The 21083-nt window shown below is 44.6% G+C and overlaps 4 non-coding genes across 4 annotated transcripts; all 4 read left to right on the forward strand.

Annotated features, from left to right (window-relative positions):
- Positions 1-6172: 6172 nt before the first annotated feature.
- On the forward strand, positions 6173-6244 carry Trnac-gca. The gene has a single exon. It is a non-coding gene; the product is annotated as a tRNA-Cys (tRNA).
- A 3394-nt stretch (positions 6245-9638) lies between these two features.
- Positions 9639-9710, forward strand: Trnac-gca. Its single transcript has one exon. It is a non-coding gene; the product is annotated as a tRNA-Cys (tRNA).
- Positions 9711-13009: 3299 nt separating this feature from the next.
- Trnac-gca lies at positions 13010-13081 on the forward strand. The gene has a single exon. It is a non-coding gene; the product is annotated as a tRNA-Cys (tRNA).
- A 7394-nt stretch (positions 13082-20475) lies between these two features.
- On the forward strand, positions 20476-20547 carry Trnac-gca. The gene has a single exon. It is a non-coding gene; the product is annotated as a tRNA-Cys (tRNA).
- Positions 20548-21083: the final 536 nt, after the last annotated feature.

Consider the following 21083-nt stretch of genomic DNA (forward strand, 5'->3'; position numbering starts at 1 on the left):
TTCGTCTATTTGTTTTCCTCTCCGTTGTCTCATCCATCCTGGCTCCTTTCTTCGTCATCTTCTTCCTTCTCCTACTTATGTTCCTGTTCCTCCTCCTCCTCCTCCTCCTCCTCCTTTAAACTTCCTACGTACCCCTCCCTCCCAGCTACTTCCTCTTCTTCTTCTTCTTCTTCTTCTTCTTCTTCTTCTCCTCCTCCTCCTCCTCCTCCTCCTCCTCCTCCTCCTCCTCCTCCTCCTCCTTCGAAAACAAATTCCGCTCCGGTTGGATTATGCTTCTTAAGAACGTCGGCGAGCACAAGGGACGAGAGAGAGAGAGAGAGAGAGAGAGAGAGAGAGAGAGAGAGAGAGAGAGAGAGAGAGAGAGAGAGAGAGAGAGAGTCCACAGAAGGGGGGGGGGAGAAAAATGACGTGCGCTCACCGTAGTTTAATTTTCATTTTCCTATCGAGTGGAGCGCGTTAAGGACCCGCGCTCCACCTGTCGCGTTGGAGTACCGCGCTCCGCTGCACCACAATCACCACCGCCGCCCCTTAGCCTTCAAGCACTCGGGGGGCGCGCACCGGGCCCTGCTTACGCTAACTCGCCTGGACAGCCTTTGTTTTGGTCCCGCTCGAGGAATGGACTTGGAGACTGGCTTGAGAGAGAGAGAGAGAGAGAGAGAGAGAGAGAGAGAGAGAGAGAGAGAGAGAGAGAGACTGTGTGTGTGTGTGTGTGTGTGTGTGTGTGTGTGTGTGTGTGTGTGTGTGTGTGTGTGTGTGTGTGTGTGTGTGTGTGTGTGTGTGACGTCCCTTCCTTGCTACATTTAGTGACGTATGTTCTTTCGTGTCTATTCTATTACCTATCAGCCATTAGAGGTTTTTAGAGGCACTAACTAACCTACGGATACACAGTTATTGAGTGCCTCTGGTTTGTTACTGTCTTTCTGGATATGTATAGGGAAAAAAGTACAGGGTATATATATATATAGTACTAAGGTAATCAGTAGCTAGGTACACCTGTTGCTTAGGGGAACGATGAAGTAGTACACACACACACACACACACACACACACACACACACACACACACACACACACCTTTCACCTCTTGACCCAGAATGAGGCAACACCACCACAGCGCCAACACACACACACACACACACACACACACACACACACACACACACACACACACACACACACACACATCGAGAAACGGACAAAAGGAGGAACTATAGACGGCAGCTTTTATCAGAGTCCAGTTAAACCGATGGAGAAAAAACGTTAACTGTTCTTTTTTTTCTCTCTTCCTCTTTCTCTCTCTCTCTCTCTCTCTCTCTCTCTCTCTCTCTCTCTCTCTCTCTCTCTCTACGTTTCCTCTTTCAACTATGACATATAAAAATTCATCAGACTACTTTCTCGTTGTTGGTTGATGTTCCGAAGTGGCCGTTGCCGCGTGTTGAAATGGTGGTGGTGGTGGTGGTGGTGGTGGTGGTGGTGTAGAGGACGGAGAGAAGGTACTGGTGTTGGTTGGTGTGATAAACAGGTAATTTGCGTTCGCTCAACGTTTCTACTGAACTAAATCTCTCTCTCTCTCTCTCTCTCTCTCTCTCTCTCTCTCTCTCTCTCTCACTGAGTCACCAAGGGCCAGGCTATAGAGGCAGACAGCGCGAAGGGCCAGAATCACTAGCAGCATTGCCATTAATCGGAATAATGGGCGTCTTCAATAACAGGGCGGTCCTTTATCCGGCGGGGGAGGCGCCCTTTGAGGCCGCCTCGATAATCCCGTGGAGCCCCCTCGTGAGCCCCGAGCACCACGCTCCCCTGCCTCTCCAGCGGCTCCCCGATTATGTGTCATGCATATCACCCTCAAGACGCCGCCATGACGACAAACTAGTTCCACTGTAAAGGCAAAACCTCCATTCGTTCGCCGCCGCCTCCTTCCACATCCCCCTTCCTCATTCTCCTTGTTCCCTCCGCCTCCTCTTCCCTCTCTTACGTCCGCTATCCCGTCTTGTAGTACCTCTCCCTCCCTCTCTTCCTCAACCCCGTTTCTTGGGACATGCCCTTCGCTCCTCTTACATTACATGCCAGGCGTCCACCTGACCGGGCGTGTCCCGAGCAACGTGCAGGACCACCTCTGCCCGGCGCGGCGTGGAGGCCTTGTGGCGGCCGCTTCTGCACCGCCGCCCGCCGCCACACCTGAGTACGGGGTGAGGCATCACATTAAGCCCACATAAACAACGCGCCACATTTCTGCCTTCTCTCATAATTGCTTAGCGTAATGCCCCTCCAAAAGCCTGGCATTAGGCCGATTTATCTCATGGCGGTCAGGACTAAATGGCGGCCACGGCGGAATCGCGTGAGACGTTTGAGAAGACTGTACGTGGATATTGTGGCGTTCAGAAGCTGACCACGTGAGGATCGGCGCTCAAGCCGCTGGGCCAAGCACTGCACGACGCCTCGTGGCGGTGGCCTGCCTGGCACCGTGGGGCGCCACTCCGTGCATCGCCATTCTTACAGCCACGTGTGTCATTCATCCACACCATATAAGGTGCGTGTGTGTTATCTATCTATCTATCTATCTATATATATATATATATATATATATATATATATATATATATATATATATATATATATATATATATATATATATATATATATATATATATATATATATATATATATATGTACAACACACACACACACACACACACACACACACACACACACACACACACACACACACACACACACACACACACAGCGTGGCTGGCGGCAGCGAAGACGCACAGTTGGTGTACATCAGCACACATAATGGCGGGCAGGTCCGCCGCCTGGAGGGTCGCGGGTAGGCCAGTGAAATATGGAAGGTCCTGATTACAGTGTGGCCGCCCGCACCGCCCCGCTAGGGAAGGAGGGGGCGGCGGCCCTGGCGGCAGGGATGACAGCAACGGCGCATTATTTATCCTTATTTGGCGCAGGAACTATAGCTGGACTGCCGCTCGTCGGCTCAGGAATTTCGCAAAACAGATTACGAGGCGTCATTTATATACTGACCGCCACGTCCTGCCGCGCTGAATACTACCTGTTGGCGAGGTAAGGCTGACTCTCTCTCTCTCTCTCTCTCTCTCTCTCTCTCTCTCTCTCTCTCTCTCTCTCTCTCTCTACAACCCTATGAACTTCTCGCCCGTGGCATTTATCTCTCGCAAATTTCTTCTCTTCACTGCTCCCTTCCTGGCCACTAATAGTATTCCTATCACAGCCTTAATTACCTCCTCCAAGGCTGTCCCCCAGCCCCCAGCCCCCAGCCCCAGCCCCTACCCACAGCCTCCGCAGCCTCAACACGGAAACAAAGACCTATTATAAAGTGAGCACGGAAACGTAATATATAGGGAGTGAATGTGCGATGTGATACTATGCTGGACTCTCTCTCTCTCTCTCTCTCTCTCTCTCTCTCTCTCTCTCTCTCTGGTGTCACTCACATATACAGAAGTGACAGCAGTGACGGAATCTCATAGTATAGGAGGGGCTTAGGGCGGCTGTCAGGGAGGTAGGGCCGTCTGGCGCGGGGCTGGCTCCTCAACACCTGCTCGCCAATACCAACAGGGAAATAAGGAACTTGTAGATATGCAGCCTTTCAGGGAGAACATTTAATTATGGGAGGTGTCTAGAGGCTGTGGTGTGTGTGTGTGTGTGTGTGTGTGTGTGTGTGTGTGTGCACGCGGTCGTGACAGTATGAAGGTTGCCACATTTTTCATTCTGCTTTTGATATATTTACATACACAGTGTCACGGTCCCCCAGCCAGTAACTTTGCTATCTAAGGACACAGAGACATGACAATGCTTTCATTTAGGCACGTCCTCACCCGCTGATTGACTGACGTGTTCCTCTCAAGGTCTGATTATATGGCCAGCATCTACTGTGTGTCTCCGCTTTTCTCTACAACACAAGATCGCAAGGACAAACCCTTCTTCCAGTTTCATAAATGCGTGATCTTGCAAGTAAAGAATGTAAGGTAATTTTTTCAGCATGTTTTAGCCAGCTAGGGATTATGGAAGCATCCTTAGACTATCAATTAACCTCTTCAGTACCCTCAGGTATTTCCCTATTCCTTGTGGTTACTATTTGGTGATTTTACGCAAACTTAAGTTGGGTATTTTATAATAAAGACTGTGGCCATTAATCTTCTGACCTCCATAGCCCCTTCCTAATGTCAGCAAAATGGTCTAATCGTATACAAGTATCAAGGTAAAAATGTGTCCCAGCATTGAAGGTGTTAAGAGTGACTTTATTTTCAGGTAAAAAAAAAAAAAAAACGAAGTTTATTTTCACTATACAATCTATACAAAGGAACCACTCGTGAAATTCAGATTAATGACCTGAATTTATCTAACTCATTTTACCTAATGCTAATGTTATCCCAGTATCATCCTATCTTATTTTTGCTTTTAAGTTCTTGTACATATTAATAGTAAAAAGTGATGTGACTACTATGACCGCCACAATGATAATGCACCAGTCTACCTTTCTAATACTCGTTTTCTGAAAGATCTCCAGGCAGAAAACGACACTATATAAGCACTGACTCTACCAAAATGTAAAGACCATCTGGTAACGTTCTTGCTGCTTAATAAGACGAAGCTATGAGAGAAAGAAATCAAAGAAATATCATAATGGCATTACCTTGACCATACCGGTACACAATAAACGCCCTCACCTCTGTCCCATCCTCAGCTGTCCTCACGCCCTCGCCTACCTTTCCTTTCAGATGACTTTTTTTTTATTTTTCATTAATGTAAGAGGGAAAATTGGCCAAGGGCAACATCAAGAGTGAAATATAAAAAAAAGGCTCACTTACTTTACAAAATAAGGGATAAACGTCTTGAAACCTCCCGCTTATCCTCTTCAGTACGATGACGTGTTTTGATATTTATTCTGCTTACTATTTGGTGGTTTTATACAGCTTTAGAAACTCATATGGGGCATTAAGATAGTGAAGACTCGAGCCATTAATATTTTGACCTATGTAGACCGTTCCTAATGTCAATCAAATGGTCTAATCGGACACAAATGTCAAGGTAAAAATGTGTCCCAGTATTGAAGGGGTAAAATGAAGTCAAGTCATTGGAAGTTGGAAATACAGAAGCAGGTAGGGAGTTCCAGAGTTCACTTACTTTAACACAACGTCAAAAATAAATATAGTTAACCTTCCACAGCGCAATACTACAGTGTCTCCTGTGAAAGAGTGCCTGTGCCTTCCACAGTGATAAAACCTCCCCAAGCCAGTGCAGGGGAGGACAAACCAATGCCAATCTGCCCGACAAACCTCTCGCTATCTTCTACCACTATCTATTTGCTAACTGCTCTTCTGATCTTGCTAACTACACTCCTTTCCTCCCACGGCCTCACTGCACATGACTTTGTTTTCCCTAACCCTTATTCTGTCCACCTCTCTAATGCAAGAGTTATCCAGTACTCTCAATCAGTCATACCTTTCCCTGGTAAACTGTGGAACTCCCTGCCTGCTTCTGTATTTTCATCTTCCTATGCCTTGAACTCATTTAAGAAGGAAGTTTTAAGACATTTCTCCCTCTCCCTTGGCTAACTCTCTCGGACCTGCTTGGGGATTGATATCTAAAGATCAAAACACGAAGGAAGGACAAAACTTGAGAATGTAAAGGTAATGAAAACATGAAAAATTAGATGATCCCAAATAGATAATTGGTAATGTTAAAAACACTTATATTTGCCAACACAGACCGGAGAGAGAGAGAGAGAGAGAGAGAGAGAGAGAGAGAGAGAGAGAGAGAGAGAGAGAGAGAGAGAGAGAGAGAGAGAGAGAGAGAGAGAGAGAGAGAGAGAGAGAGAGAGAGAGAGAGAGAGAGAGAGAGAGAGAGAGAGAGAGAGAGAGAGAGAGAGAGAGAGAGAGAGAGAGAGAGAGAGAGAGGAAGCGTAGAAGTTTTTCGCAGCCCAAGGATTTCGCAAGACAGGTAAATCCTTCCCCTGTGCTCTGGACGCCACTCAGAATGGTGACAGCAAAACATACATTAGAAGATTATGAGCTGCAGGAATTCCCTGCGTTAGGAGGTTTTGTGGGGCGTGACGGCGGCCCGTGTTAAAGCTGGAGTCACAGGTGTGTTGTGATGAACAACACCTGTTCTTAATACTGACACAGGACCTATACTGCCAAGGGGGTGTAGCTCAGTGGTAGAGCATTCGACTGCAGATCGAGAGGTCCCCGGTTCAAACCCGGGCGCCCCCTGCGATCACAGCTTTTTACTTTTAAACAACAAGCCTTCTCGTGAAGCTGGCGCTTTCATCCCGTGACAAGATGCTTCACCCAACGCCCCTCTCTTGCCCAAGACCATAACTACATTCCTTGTTGCCTGGGGGGCGTGTTGGCGCGCCGCGAGCCTGCGGGGCTCTGTGGTGACTTTAGGGCCAGACGAGAACACCGATCCAGACCCAGTTCTCGTCCCGCCCGTCCCGTCCGTCCCGTCCCGCCCCGCCCCGCCCCGCCCCGCCCCGCCCCGCCCGCCCCCCCCGCCCGCCCCGCCTCGCTGCCTGAACAGTCTGATCAGTGCAATGTTTGTGAGAATACAATGGAGAACCAAGAAATATGAATAACGCATGCCAAAATAGTAGTAGTAGTAGTAGTAGTAGTAGTAGTAGTAGTAGTAGTAGTAGTAGTAGTAGTAGTAGTAGTAGTAGAAATAATGATAATAATAGTAATGATGATGATGATGATAGAAACGAGTCCTTATAAACTGAACTAGCGGAACAAAACGTTAACGCATTTCCGTTGAGCCAACAAAAAATTAAAGCGGAGTGAACGAGTCCGTCTTTGATCGGTCGTCTCAGCGAGCAGTGCCTCGCTCTTCGCATGCGCGGTTAACAGCTTTACGGCGGGCCCGGCGCCGCCTCGTCGCGCTTGTGCCACTGTAAATCGCTGCGGCCACGGGAGCCTCAAGCACGGTGGCACGCCCGTCGCTCCCATGCGCCCCCACGTAGGGCGCGGGACAAACGGGCATCCCGTCGGGTTCCTGAGGCTGCTCGCTACTATCGCTGTCATCAGGAGTACTGGTCTCGGCGGCCGCTGCCACAGGAACCTCATTTCCCTGAGAAGCTTTGCGAACTGCAGCCAGGGCCTTGCGGCGGGCCCTTCGCCTCTGCGTGGCGCTCATCTTAATGCCGCTCGCTGTGGCTGCAGTGGCCTCCTTTTCTGGTGAGGCATCATCTGCATCGCGATGAACGGTCGCTGTGTTAGGGAGGCAGCTAATCGGCGCAAACACGTCCAAACCCTTCTCTTCTGCCTCATCTACTTCCTCAGCCCAAGTCTTAACAACCCTGGGCTCCTTCTCTTCCTTCACCACCTCGTCATCCTGCCGTGCCTCCCCAACATCCTCGGAGGCCTTTTCGTTGTTTTCAAAGACGTCTCCATCGCTGGCCAGGGGCGTCAAGGATGGCTCGGGATCCTTGTGTTTCTGGCGCCGCCCTCGCTTTTTCTTCCGAAAGAGTCGACGGAGCCACCCGAAGCAGCCGCAGCAGCCCCGGGTGTTTTCCTCATCAGCGGTGAGTCGTGAGTCCTGAGACATGTTTCAGTCTTGTACTTAATCCAACATACCCTCGGAACCTTGGGACGTTCTGCGCAAAAATTTTTACTGACAAAAACTATGCAAATGTTTGCTGATTGGCTGAGCGCCGCCTCACATCAAGCAGCTCATTGGCTCAGCCGCCTCACTCAGCTCCAAGCTGCCGAGATGCACGCGTCACAGCTTTACTATGGATTCATTCAAGACCAGGTGGGAGCTGGAACATCCTCACTAAGGCAGAGTTGTGTGTGTGTGTAATTCACTGTTTGATCTGCTGCAGTCTCTGACGAGACAGCCAGACGTTACCCTACGGAACGAGCTCATAGCTCATTGTTTCCGATCTTCGGATAGGCCTGAGACCAGGCACACACCACACACCGGGACAACAAGGTCACAACTTCTCGATTTACATCCCGTACCTACTCACTGCTAGGTGAACAGGGGCTACACACGTGAAAGGAGACACACCCAAATATCTCCACCCGGCCGGGGAATCGAACCCCGGTCATCTGGCTTATGAAGCCAGCGCTCTAACCACTGAACTACCGGGCCGTGTGTGTGTGTGTGTGTGTGTGTGTGTGTGTGTTTACGGTAAGGCCTATAGCGCCTGTAGGCCCACGTGAAGAGTGTATGGGAAGCGCTGTCCAGCTTCCGCCCATTAGTGGCGCAGGCAATTTTATTTATAGTGGTACCCATATTAGGGCCCATATCACCGCCCAAGCTCATCTTGAGTGTAGCCACCTAGAACCTGGGTATCATGGTGATATGTAGGTAAATCTAAACCACTCGACAAATGGCAGTGTTTCAAGGCTGTACGTGGTGGGATTCGAACCTACGCGTAGACGTCTGTCCGATCCCACGCTCACCACCTTATGTGTGTGTGTGTGTGTGTGTGTGTGTGTGTGTGTGTGTGTGTGTGTGTGTGTTTACATCATCAAACTCACGCGTACACTTTCTATTTATGTATTACAGCGAGTATGTTACTGCACATTTGTCTTGTTAACCTAGTAGTGGTAGTAGTAAGATAAGTCATTTAAGTACCTTGAAAACTTCTGGCTCTTCTCATTAGAGACTGTTGAACTGTCACTGTAATCGTGCAAACACTGGAAATCTCATCAACATCCATTAAACCATCTCTTCTTCCATACTTTGGTTTAATGAGGCTCTACGTATTGCGGTTATGGAATGGTTATATAAATGTGTAATCATCAACACGCCCTTGAAAACCTCATCAACATCCGGATATTAAATTTCCTTCCCATTATTTTATCAACTATACTACATTTTATCTTAATAGTAAGCCAGCTTGCAGTCATGAAAATGATCTTGAAAATCAAATCTTTCTTTCTCCTCATTCTCCATTCTATTATTTCAATAGACTTTATACAGCAGTCAATTCATTAACTGGTTCGTAATCATGAAAATTTCCTTTCAGACCCAATCAGCATTCACTAACACTTTCTTCCTTCCATGATTTCATTTCAGCATTCACCAATACTTTCTTCCACCATGACTTCTTTCCAGGCTATATACAGTACTGTATTGTACTCACATTTCAAAAGCCACTGCAACTGATCTCTTTCACAGGGCCTATTTTAAGCGTGTGAATATTGTACTGCAACAAATTTCACTTTACTTCAATCCAGAACTTTTCAAAATCAATTCTTTCCAAGGCCAAGACAAAACAGCAAAGAGAGAGAGAGAGAGAGAGAGAGAGAGAGAGAGAGAGAGAGAGAGAGAGAGAGAGAGAGAGAGAGAGAGAGAGAGAGAGAGAGAGAGAGAGAGAGAGAGAGAGAGAGAGAGAGAGGATGCGTAGAAGGCAAACTAATAAGTTTTTCGCAGCCCAAGGATTTCGCAAGACAGGTAAATCCTTCCCCTGTGCTCTGGACGCCACTCAGAATGGTGACAGCAAAACATACATTAGAAGATTATGAGCTGCAGGAATTCCCTGCGTTAGGAGGTTTTGTGGGGCGTGACGGCGGCCCGTGTGAAAGCTGGGAGTCACTGGTGTGTTGTGATGAACAACACCTGTTCTTAACACTGACACAGGACCTATACTGCCAAGGGGGTGTAGCTCAGTGGTAGAGCATTCGACTGCAGATCGAGAGGTCCCCGGTTCAAACCCGGGCGCCCCCTGCGATCACAGCTTTTTACTTTTAAACAACAAGCCTTCTCGTGAAGCTGGCGCTTTCATCCCGTGACAAGATGCTTCACCCAACGCCCCTCTCTTGCCTAAGACCATAACTACATTCCTTGCTTCCTGGGGGGCGTGCTTGCGCGCCGCGAGCCTGCGGGGCTCTGTGGTGACTTTAGGGGCAGACGAGAACAACGATCCAGACCAAGTTCTCGTCCCGCCCCGTCCTGTCCCGTCCCGCCCCGCCCCGTCCCCCCCCCACCTCGCTGCCTGAACTGTCTGATCAGTGCAATGTTTGTGAGAATACAATGGAGAACCAAGAAATATGAATAACGCATGCCAAAATGTGTAGTAGTAGTAGTAGTAGTATTAGTATTATTATTATTATTATTAGTAGTAGTAGTAGTAGTAGTAGTAGTAGAAATAATGATAATAATAGTAATGATGATGATAGAAACGAGTCCTTATAAATTGAACTAGTGGAACAAAATGTTAACGCATTTCCGTTGAGCCAACAAAAAATTAAAGCGGAGTGAACGAGTCGGTCTTTGATTGGTCGTCGCAGCGAGCCGTGCCTCGCTCTTCGCACGCGCGGTTAACAGCCTTACGGCGGGCCCGGCGCCGCCTCGTGGCGCTGGTGCCGCTGTAAATCGCTGCGGCCACGGGATTGAATAACTAGTTCGTATCATGAAAATTTATTTTCAGACCCAATCAGCATTCATTAATACTTTCTTCCTTCCATGATTTCATTTCAGCATTCACCAATACTTTCTTCCACCATGACTTCTTTCCAGGCTATATACAGTACTCTATTGTACTCACATTTCAAAAGCCACTGCAACTGATCTCTTTCACAGGGCATATTTTAAGCGTGTGAATATTGTACTGCAACAAATTTCACTTTACTTCAATCCAGAACTTTTCAAAATCAATTCTTTCCAAGGCCAAGACAAAACAGCAAACATCTGAGCCACCATTATGTTTCCACCACGTACAAGAAGAAGGAAGAAAGGCAAGAAACAATGTGAAGCTAGAACCATTGATCAACTTGAAATAAACACCTGTACTCATTACAGGCAGGTAATGAGACACTGTACGCGGTTACAGGTATAAATAAGCACTACACTAACTTGCATTGTACTATTAGTATCACTATTACAGATTTAGTACTTTATAACACCACGTCAACCTGCATTACTTGTACTGTCACTCTCACAGATTTAAGACTCTATCAATTCCTCTCCTCAGACTGACGGTCTTCAGCCTCTTCTCACCGCCCCAATGTTGCATCTCTTGCTATCATCTACCGCTATTTTCATGCCAACTGCTCTTCAGATCGTAAAGGTATTGAAGGGGTAAAATGGAGTCAAGTCATTGGCAGTTGGAAATACAGAAGCAGGTAGGGAGTTCCAGAGTTCACTTACTTTAACACAACGTCAAAAATAAATATAATTAACCTTCCACAGCGCAATACTACAGTGTCTCCCTGTGAAAGAGTGCCTGTGCCTTCCACAGTGATAAAAGCTCCCCAAGCCAGTGCAGGGGAGGACAAACCAATGCCAATCTGCCCGACATACCTCTCGCTATCTTCTACCACTATCTATTTGCTAACTGCTCTTCTGATCTTGCTAACTACACTCCTCCTCTCCTCCCACGGCCTCACTGCACATGACTTTGTTTTTTCTAACCCTATTCTGTCAAACTCTCTAAAAATGTAATGCAAGAGTTATCCAGTACTCTCAATCAGTCATACCTTTCTTTGGTAAACTCTGGAACTCTTTACCTACTTCTGTATTTTCATCTTCCTATGCCTTGAACTCATTTAAGAAGAAAGTTTCAAGACATTTCTCCCTCTCCCTAGGCTAACTCTCTCGGACCTGCTCGGGGATTGATATCTAAGTCGGCATTTTTGTTTAGTCGTTTATATTGCCCATGGCCGGAATTTCCCCTTCCTACATAAAAAAAAAACTAGACTACCTGCATTCTACTGTTACTATCACAGATTCAAGACTAGCACTTCAACTTGTAATGAATATTTGTTTATTAGATGTCACCGGTGATGAGGAAGAATCACAGATGAACTAGTACTAATTAACGGTACCTGTACTGTAACGCAGACTAAGTAGAGAGGAGGAAGAAGAAGAAGAAGAAGAAGAAGAAGAAGAAGAAGAAGAAGAGAGAAGAAGAAGAAGAAGAAGAAGAAGAAGAAGAAGAAGAAGAAGAAGAAGAAGAAGAAGAAGAAGAAGAAGAAGAAGAAGAAGAAGAAGAAGAAGAAGAAGAAGAAGAAGAAGAAGAAGAAGAAGAAGAAGAAGAAGAAGAGGAGGAGGAGGAGGAGGAGGAGGAGGAGGAGGAGGAGGAGGAGGAGGAGAAAGAGGAAGAAGAGGAAGAAGAGGAAGAAGAGGAAGAGGAAGAGGAAGAGGAAGAGGAAGAGGAGGAAAAGGAGGACGCGCATGAAGACGAGAGAAAAAGAAAAAAAAAAAAAAAGAGGGAGAGAGAGAATAAATACAAAGCTGAGGGAGCTGGGGCATAAGAGCATAAAGTGAGTGTGGGTGAACCAAGTGCGGCATTATCTATGGAGTGAAGTATTGGGGGACTGAATGAGGTGGCCACGAGAGGAACGCCTGGGTGCACTGTTACTCAGTGTGCCGGTACACTGCTCACCTCTCTACTCCCCACAAGGAGGATTCTCCCCGCTGCCAATTAAGACAACAAGTGTGCTGTGTCTGTGTCTAAGCATTATTATCATTATCATTATTATTATTATTATTATTATTATTATTATTATTATTATTATTATTATTTTTTATTATCATAACCATGATTACTATTTTTTCTTGTTTTTGGTTGATGTCGTTTAAAGATCAAAACATGAAGGAAGGACAAAACTTGAGAATGTAAAGGTAATGAAAACATGAAAAATTAGATGATCCCAAAAAGATCATTGGTAATGTTAAAAACGCTTATATTTGCCAACACAGACCGGAGAGAGAGAGAGAGAGAGAGAGAGAGAGAGAGAGAGAGAGAGAGAGAGAGAGAGAGAGAGAGAGAGAATGCGTAGAAGGCAAACTAATAAGTTTTTCGCAGCCCAAGGAGTTCGCAAGACAGGTAAATCCTTCGCCTGTGCTCTGGACGCCACTCAGAATGGTGACAGCAAAACATACATCAGAAGATTATGAGCTGCAGGAATTCCGTGTTAGGAGGTTTTGTGGCGCTTGACGGCGGCCCGTGTTAAAGCTGGGAGTCATAGGTGTGTTGTGATGAACAACACCTGTTCTTAATGCTGACACGGGACCTGTACTAAGGGGGTGTAGCTCAGTGGTAGAGCATTCGACTGCAGATCGAGAGGTCCCCGGTTCAAACCCGGGCGCCCCCTGCGATCACAGCTTTTTACTTTTAAACAATAAGCCTTCTCGTGAAGCTGGTGCTTTCATCCCATGACAAGATGTTTCACCCAACGCCCCTCTCTTGCCCAAGACCACAACTACATTCCTTACTGCCTGGGGGGCGTGCTGGCCCGCCGCGAGCCTGCGGGGCTCTGTGGTGACTTTAGGGCCAGACGAGAACGCCGATCCAAACCCAGTTCTCGCCCCGCCCCGCCACGCACCGCCCGCCCGCCCCTGCACCGCCCCGCCCCGCCCCGCCCGCCCCCGTCCCGCCCCGCCCCGCCTCGCTGCCTGAACAGTCTGATCAGTGCAATGTTTGTGAGAATACAATGGAGAACCAAGAAATATGAATAACGCATGCCAAAATGTGTAGTAGTAGTAGTAGTAGTAGTAGTAGTAGTAGTAGTAGTAGTAGTAGTAGTAGTAGTAGTAGAAATAATGATAATAGTAATGATGATGATAAAGACGAGTCCTTATAAACTGAACTAGGGGAACAAAACGTTAACGCATTTCCGTTGAGCCAACAAAAAATTAAAGCGGAGTGAACGAGTCGGTCTTTGATCGGTAGTCGCAGAAAGCCGTGCCTTGCTCTTCGCACGCGCGGTTAACAGCCTTACGGCGGGCCCGGCGCCGCCTCGTCGCGCTTGTGCCGCTGTAAATCGCTGTGGCCACGGAGGCACGCCTGTCTCTCCCATGCGCCCCCACGTAGGCCGCGGGACAAACGGGCGTCCCGTCGGGTTCCTGAGGCTGCTCGCAACTATCGCTGTCGTAAGGCTGGCTGGTCTCGGCGGCCGCTGCCGCAGGAGCCTCTGTGTGTGTGTGTGTGTGTGTGTGTGTGTGTGTGTGTGTGTGTGGTGTGGTGTGTGGTGTGTGTGTGTGTGTGTGTGTGAAAGAAAGAAAGAAGAAAGAAATATATTTATTGCTCAGACTTTTTACAAAGTATGGAGCACAGCCCTCAATATGTACATAATCTTATGTATCACCTAAACATTCGCAACAATGCATTAATAAACTGTGCCAGATTTATTAACAAGTTTACATTACCACTTTGCATCAGCTTGACAAATTTAAAATTATTTGGTTGCAATCTATAATATTCGGGTATGTATCTATTTCTCAATTGAAGAATTTCTTGATTTTGACAAATCAACAAAGCATGGTATTCATCCCCTATCAATTCATTATTACATTTAGTACAATAACGCACCTCTCTGTCTGTTTGATTATATCTACCAACAATGATTGGTAATTTATTATTTCCGTGCGAAGCTTTGACAAACTTATACGATTATTTTTATTAAGTTTAAGCAGGTATTCTTCAATTCCATAAATTTCTTTATATAATTTGTAAGTATTACAAATACCTTTATTTGATATGTTTTCGTACCACTTGTTTATCCATAAGTCTTTTAATTTTTGTTCAATCGCTTTTCTGAACCATTTAGGGTTACTAACTGTCTGCGCCATCCACACCCATGACATTCCACACTCTATACAAATATTTTTGATGTATTCTATCCATGGTGACAAATACAGACCGCTCGTATATAACTGTAATAAGCAATTATACATTATATAACTTAATTTAGTGTTCTTTCCGTCACTAACCTAGACCAATAACTTATCATCTTACACTTAATAGTTATATCAAGAGGGTAAACCCTAGTTCACCGTATACCATGTCTGTGCTGGTGTATCTATGTACATACAAAACGTGCTTCAAAAACTTCATATGTAGTAATTCTATTTCCCTTATAGTACAATCACCCCATATTTCACAGCCATATGTAAGTACAGGTACAACCATCGTTTTAAACAGTTCTATTTGAATATCAACTGGCAAGTCATATTTACGTGAAGTACCAATGATGGAATACAGAGCCCTGGTTGCCTGTTCCTTAAGAGCCAACTCCCCTTTCCTGAATCTACCATTGTGGTTAAACAAGACACCCAAATATTTGTACTCGTTAACAACCTGAATAGTCTCACTCCCTAATTGAAAATTATAATTACTTGTTTGTACCTGTCCTCTACTAAATACAACAATTTTGGTTTTGTCACAGTTAACCTTTAACTTCCAATCTAGACAATAATTATGCAAAGATGTTAGCGCCTGTTTCATATTCACTTCACTATCACATAGCAATACTGTATCATCTGCGTACATTAGCACAAATAATTTCAAATAGATATTAAGAAATTCGTTATCAAAATCTAAATATTTACAATTAAGTTCAAGAAGTTTGTCCTGCAAGTCATTAATATAAAAAGCAAATAACAATGGTGACAAATTTTCTCCCTGCCTTACCCCCATGTTACACGAAAATGTGTCCGACAATTTTTGATTCACCATCACACAAGATCTAACATTTTTATACATACTCTTAACAACATGTAACAATTTACCATTAACATTATCTCTAACCAGCTTAAACCATAATGCTTCCCTCCACACCATATCAAACGCCTTCTTATAATCTACGAACAAGCAAAATAATTTTTTCTTTTTCCATTTAAACAAATCAATAATACATTTGAGCAAATACATATGATCCAGGGTTGAATATCCTTGTCTAAATCCTGCCTGTGTTTCATTGATGATGTGGTTCGCTTCAGAATACTGATTCAAACGATTGTTCAAGATGGATGTAAATAACTTTCCCATACAGCTTAACAAGGTAATTCCCCGGTAGTTATTTGCGTCTCTGACGTCTCCCTTGTTTTTGTATAATGGTATTATTACTCCAATGGTCCACTCCATTGGGAAGACTCCTTCATCCAATATTTTATTAAACATCTTAACATAAAGAGGGGATAATAGGTCTTGAGTACTTTTAATATATTCATTGATGATATTGTCAGAACCTGGTGATTTGTTATTTTCCAACTTATTGATGCATGTTTTATCTCTTCAGACGTAATAGGGTTGTTCAATATGGGCACATTCCTCTCTTGGTTAATTTCATAGTCAATGGTGTCATTTCCCTCGTTATCAATAGTTAATAATGCTTTAAAGTGGTCGTAAAATATCTCAAGATTAAGTTCACTCTCCTTGTTTCCTCCTTGTTCACCTTTTAATATTTGCCAGTATGATTTTGGATCTTTGCTTTTGTTTTCTCTCAGTTTTTTCACAACAATGGAATTTTCTTTATTTTTCACCCTTGTTATTTTTTTTTGTAGTTTTACTTTTCTCTCTCATAATACTATACGTGACAGGATTTTTTTGTTTATTGTGCTTGTTCTTAGCTTTGTGGTATTGCTTTCTGGCATTATAACACTGTTTATCATAACCGTTCATATTGGTGTTATTGCTCTTTTTAATGTATTTACTTTTACTTTTGTGGGAAATACCTTCATAGCAGGTTCTACTAGTACTAATTGTAATTGGTGTGTTATGTCATCCACAGATAAAACGTCAACTGTATGAAGTAGTTCATGCACTCTACTGACATCCACATGACTCACATATTCCTCTTTTCTCTCATGACTCCATTTACCTGGTCTTGCTCTCACTATTTCCTCCTCTTTATTACTCTCTCTCGTTGTCTGTCTTACCACACATGCAAATTCTAGCACCGTCTGCAAACCACAATGCACATCCGAAAACAATGGCTCAAAATCCAATACCTCAAAATTTTTAACATGTTTCACAACATTGCAAGTACCTATAACATAATCAATACTTGTATTGTATGTGGTAGTATATTCACCAATTCCCAAGTCATTGCCAACCCTTCCATTAAAAATAACGGCGTTATTGTTTTTACATACTTCTACTAATCTCTTACCGTAGGAACTTCTGTCAGGGGTATTGTCTTTATTACTCCTACTCATTAAACATCCTGCAGCACTTAACACAGCGTTGACATCAACTACTGGCAATATATCGTCCTCAGTTATATCAGCAACATCTGACAGTATACCAGTATGTGCGTTAAAGTCCCCACTGACAACGTGAAAACAATCTGAATGAGACAGAAAAAACTCATCAAGTTCATTAAAATGTTCTCTCTTAGCATACCGTGAGTGGCTTGGTGGTATGTAAATACAGCTAATAAATAAATTCTTTTCCAATCCAAGATCTTGTCCGTTTACGCAGATAGATAATAAGGTTTCCTCACTACTTTTAATTTCTTTCCACTTTATACTTAGAGTGTTTCTCACACCAATTAAAAGACCTCCTGATTTATATCTAGTTAGAGCACTTCTGTTCTTATACACAATATCAAACCCGTTATTTACCATTATTTTCCTAACGTTATTCATGTCAGCGTCATCACACCTGGTTTCACACATGCACAATACATCATAATTCACAAGAAACAACATAAATTCCTTCGTTAATAGCTTGGACTTTAAGCCACAAACGTTAATTGTCAAAATATTCATACGCAAACTTTGAGTGGTCGTTAGCGTAGGTCCTTGTGTAGTGGGACTCTGAGTGTGTGTTAAAACTTGTGGATCACTGTGTGCTTGTTTTGAACTTGTGTTTGCGTGTGCAGTTATAGTGTGTCGCTGTGGTGTTGGGTTGTTTATCACTGCGTAGTTTATATTGTTATGTATCTGTGTTAGAGTATATGTAGGCGTTATTTGCGTTGAATTTTTTTGCTGACTTACGGTGTTGATTGCAGAGTAGTGGGTTGCCCTTGGATAGTGCTGTACTCCTGCGACTTGTTACTTAACGAGGTGGTCCAATCTTAGGCGCTTCCAATCCGGAGATTCGATTCCCACTTTGAAGAGATCGTCTGGTGTTGTAATCTCGACGGGTCTCTCCTTGTCCTTGAGCCATGCCAGTATCTTACCATCCCGAGTAGTGACGTTCCTTACAGCCTCTTGTTCCTTTGCCATCTTCATGAGCGTAGATCTCAGTGGTGTCAGATCTTCATTGATGTAGATTTTCTTCTGTTTCTTCTTAAGCTCTTTCTTGTTTTTCACCACTGCGTTCCTTTTCTTTCTGTGGCAGAAACGTACTATCACAGGCCTGCTTCTGTCACCAACCTTCCCCAACCGGTGAGCAATGGATATATCATCTGCTTCTAATTTCACTCCTACATCAGCAGCAACTTCGATAACCTTTGCTTGTAAAATATCCTCGTCCTCGTCCGGTTCTTCCTCAATACCAAATATACGCAGGTTGTCTTTCCGTGTATACTGCTCCAGACGGTCGTTTTCGTAGCGATGTTCCAGGTTGATTGTTTGCGTGTTGAGTGATAACGTGTTGGTTATATCTTTCACTGCCGTAGAAACTGCAGTTGTGACAGCCACCGATATAATGCTGGCAATTCCGGGCATGATGGCAGCAACGACTTCCTTAACAGTTTTGGTTCCCTTGATAGGCTCCCTCCTTCGGTTGTTAGGTTTACAAGCTCTTCTTCCACTTTTTCCTTTACCAGCTGTTCCAAACTTGAGCTAACAGACTGGCCGGCCATTGTAGGGTCGGTAGGACTGCTAATGGTGAATCAAGGAGCTGTCCCATGCACATCCTTCCTCGGCCGCTGTGTGTGTGTGTGTGATTATTTTATCAACTATACTACATTTTATCTTAATAGTAAGCCAGCTTGCAGTCATGAAAATGATCTTGAAAATCAAATATTTCTTTCTCCTCATTCTCCATTCTATTATTTCAAGAGACTTTATACAGCAGTTAATTCATTAACTGGTTCGTAATCATGAAAATTTCCTTTCAGACCCAATCAGCATTCACTAACACTTTCTTCCTTCCATGATTTCATTTCAGCATTCACCAATACTTTCTTCCACCATGACTTCTTTCCAGGCTATATACAGTACTGTATTGTACTCACATTTCAAAAGCCACTGCAACTGATCTCTTTCACAGGGCCTATTTTAAGCGTGTGAATATTGTACTGCAACAAATTTCACTTTACTTCAATCCAGAACTTTTCAAAATCAATTCTTTCCAAGGCCAAGACAAAACAGCAAACATCTGAGCCACCATTATGTTTCCACCACGTACAAGAAGAAGGAAGAAAGGCAAGAAACAATGTGAAGCTAGAACCATTGATCAACTTGAAATAAACACCTGTACTCATTACAGGCAGGTAATGAGACACTGTACGTGGTTACAGGTATAAATAAGCACTACACTAACTTGCATCGTACTACTAGTATCACTATTACAGATTTAGTACTTTATAACACCACATCAACCCGCATTACTTGTACTGTCACTCACAGATTTAAGACTATCAATTCCTCTCCTCAGACTGACGGTCTTCAGCCTCTTCTCACCGCCCCAATGTTCCATCTCTTGCTATCTTCTACCGCTATTTTCATGCCAACTGTTCTTCAGATCGTAAAGGTAAAAATGTGTCCCAGTATTGAAGGGGTAAAATGAAGTCAAGTCATTGGAAGTTGGAAATACAGAAGCAGGTAGGGAGTTCCAGAGTTCACTTACTTTAACACAACGTCAAAAACAAATATAGTTAACCTTTCACAGCGCAATACTACAATGCCTCCCTGTGAAAGAGTGCCTGTGCCTTCCACAGTGATAAAACCTCCCCAAGCCAGTGCAGGGGAGGACAAACCAATGCCAATCTGCCCGACATACCTCTCGCTATCTTCTACCACTATCTATTTGCTAACTGCTCTTCTGATCTTGCTAACTACACTCCTCTCCTCCCAAGGCCTCACTGCACATGACTTTTTTTCTCTAACCCCTATTCTGTCCACCTCTCTAATGCAAGACTTATCCAGTACTCTCAATCAGTCATACCTTTCTCTGGTAAACTGTGGAACTCCCTGCCTGCTTCTGTATTTTCATCTTCCTATGCCTTGAACTCATTTAAGAAGGAAGTTTCAAGACATTTCTCCCTCTCCCTTGGCTAACTCTCTCGGACCTGCTCGGGGATTGATATCTAAAGATCAAAACATGAAGGAAGGACAAAACTTGAGAATGTAAAGGTAATGAAAACATGAAAAATTAGATGATCCCAAATAGATAATTGGTAATGTTAAAAACTCTTATATTTGCCAACACAGACCGGAGAGAGAGAGAGAGAGAGAGAGAGAGAGAGAGAGAGAGAGAGAGAGAGAGAGAGAGAGAGAGAGAGAGAGAGAGAGAGAGAGAGAGAGAGAGAGAGAGAGAGAGAGAGAGAGAGAGAGAGAGAGAGAGAGAGAGGAAGCGTAGAAGTTTTTCGCGGCCCAAGGATTTCGCAAGACAGGTAAATCCTTCCCCTGTGCTCTGGACGCCACTCAGAATGGTGACAGCAAAACATACATTAGAAGATTATGAGCTGCAGGAATTCCCTGCGTTAGGAGGTTTTGTGGGCGTGACGGCGGCCCGTGTGAAAGCTGGGAGTCACAGGTGTGTTGTGATGAACAACACCTGTTCTTAACACTGACACAGGACCTGTATTACCAAGGGGGTGTAGCTCAGTGGTAGAGCATTCGACTGCAGATCGAGAGGTCCCCGGTTCAAACCCGGGCGCCCCCTGCGATCACAGCTTTTTACTTTTAAACAACAAGCCTTCTCGTGAAGCTGGCGCTTTCATCCCGTGACAAGATGCTTCACCCAACGCCCCTCTCTTGCCCAAGACCATAACTACATTCCTTGCTGCCTGAGGGGCGTGCTGGCGCGACGCGAGCCTGCAGGGCTCTGTGGTGACTTTAGAGCCAGACGAGAACACCGATCCAGACCCAGTTCTCGCCCCGCCCCGTCCCGCCTCACCCCGTCCCGCCCCGCCCCGCCCAGCCCCGCCTCGCTGCCTGAACAGTCTGATCAGTGCAATGTTTGTGAGAATACAATGGAGAACCAAGAAATATGAATAACGCATGCCAAAATTGTGTAGTAGTAGTAGTAGTAGTAGTAGTAGTAGTAGTAGTAGTAGTAGTAGTAGTAGAAATAATGATAATAATAGTAATGATGATGATAGAAACGAGTCCTTATAAACTGAACTAGCGGAACAAAACGTTAACGCATTTCCGTTGAGCCAACAAAAAATTAAAGCGGAGTGAACGAGTCGGTCTTTG

The sequence above is a fragment of the Portunus trituberculatus genome, chromosome 44, assembly GCF_017591435.1.
Source record: "Portunus trituberculatus isolate SZX2019 chromosome 44, ASM1759143v1, whole genome shotgun sequence".
Taxonomy (NCBI): Eukaryota; Metazoa; Arthropoda; class Malacostraca; order Decapoda; family Portunidae; genus Portunus; species Portunus trituberculatus.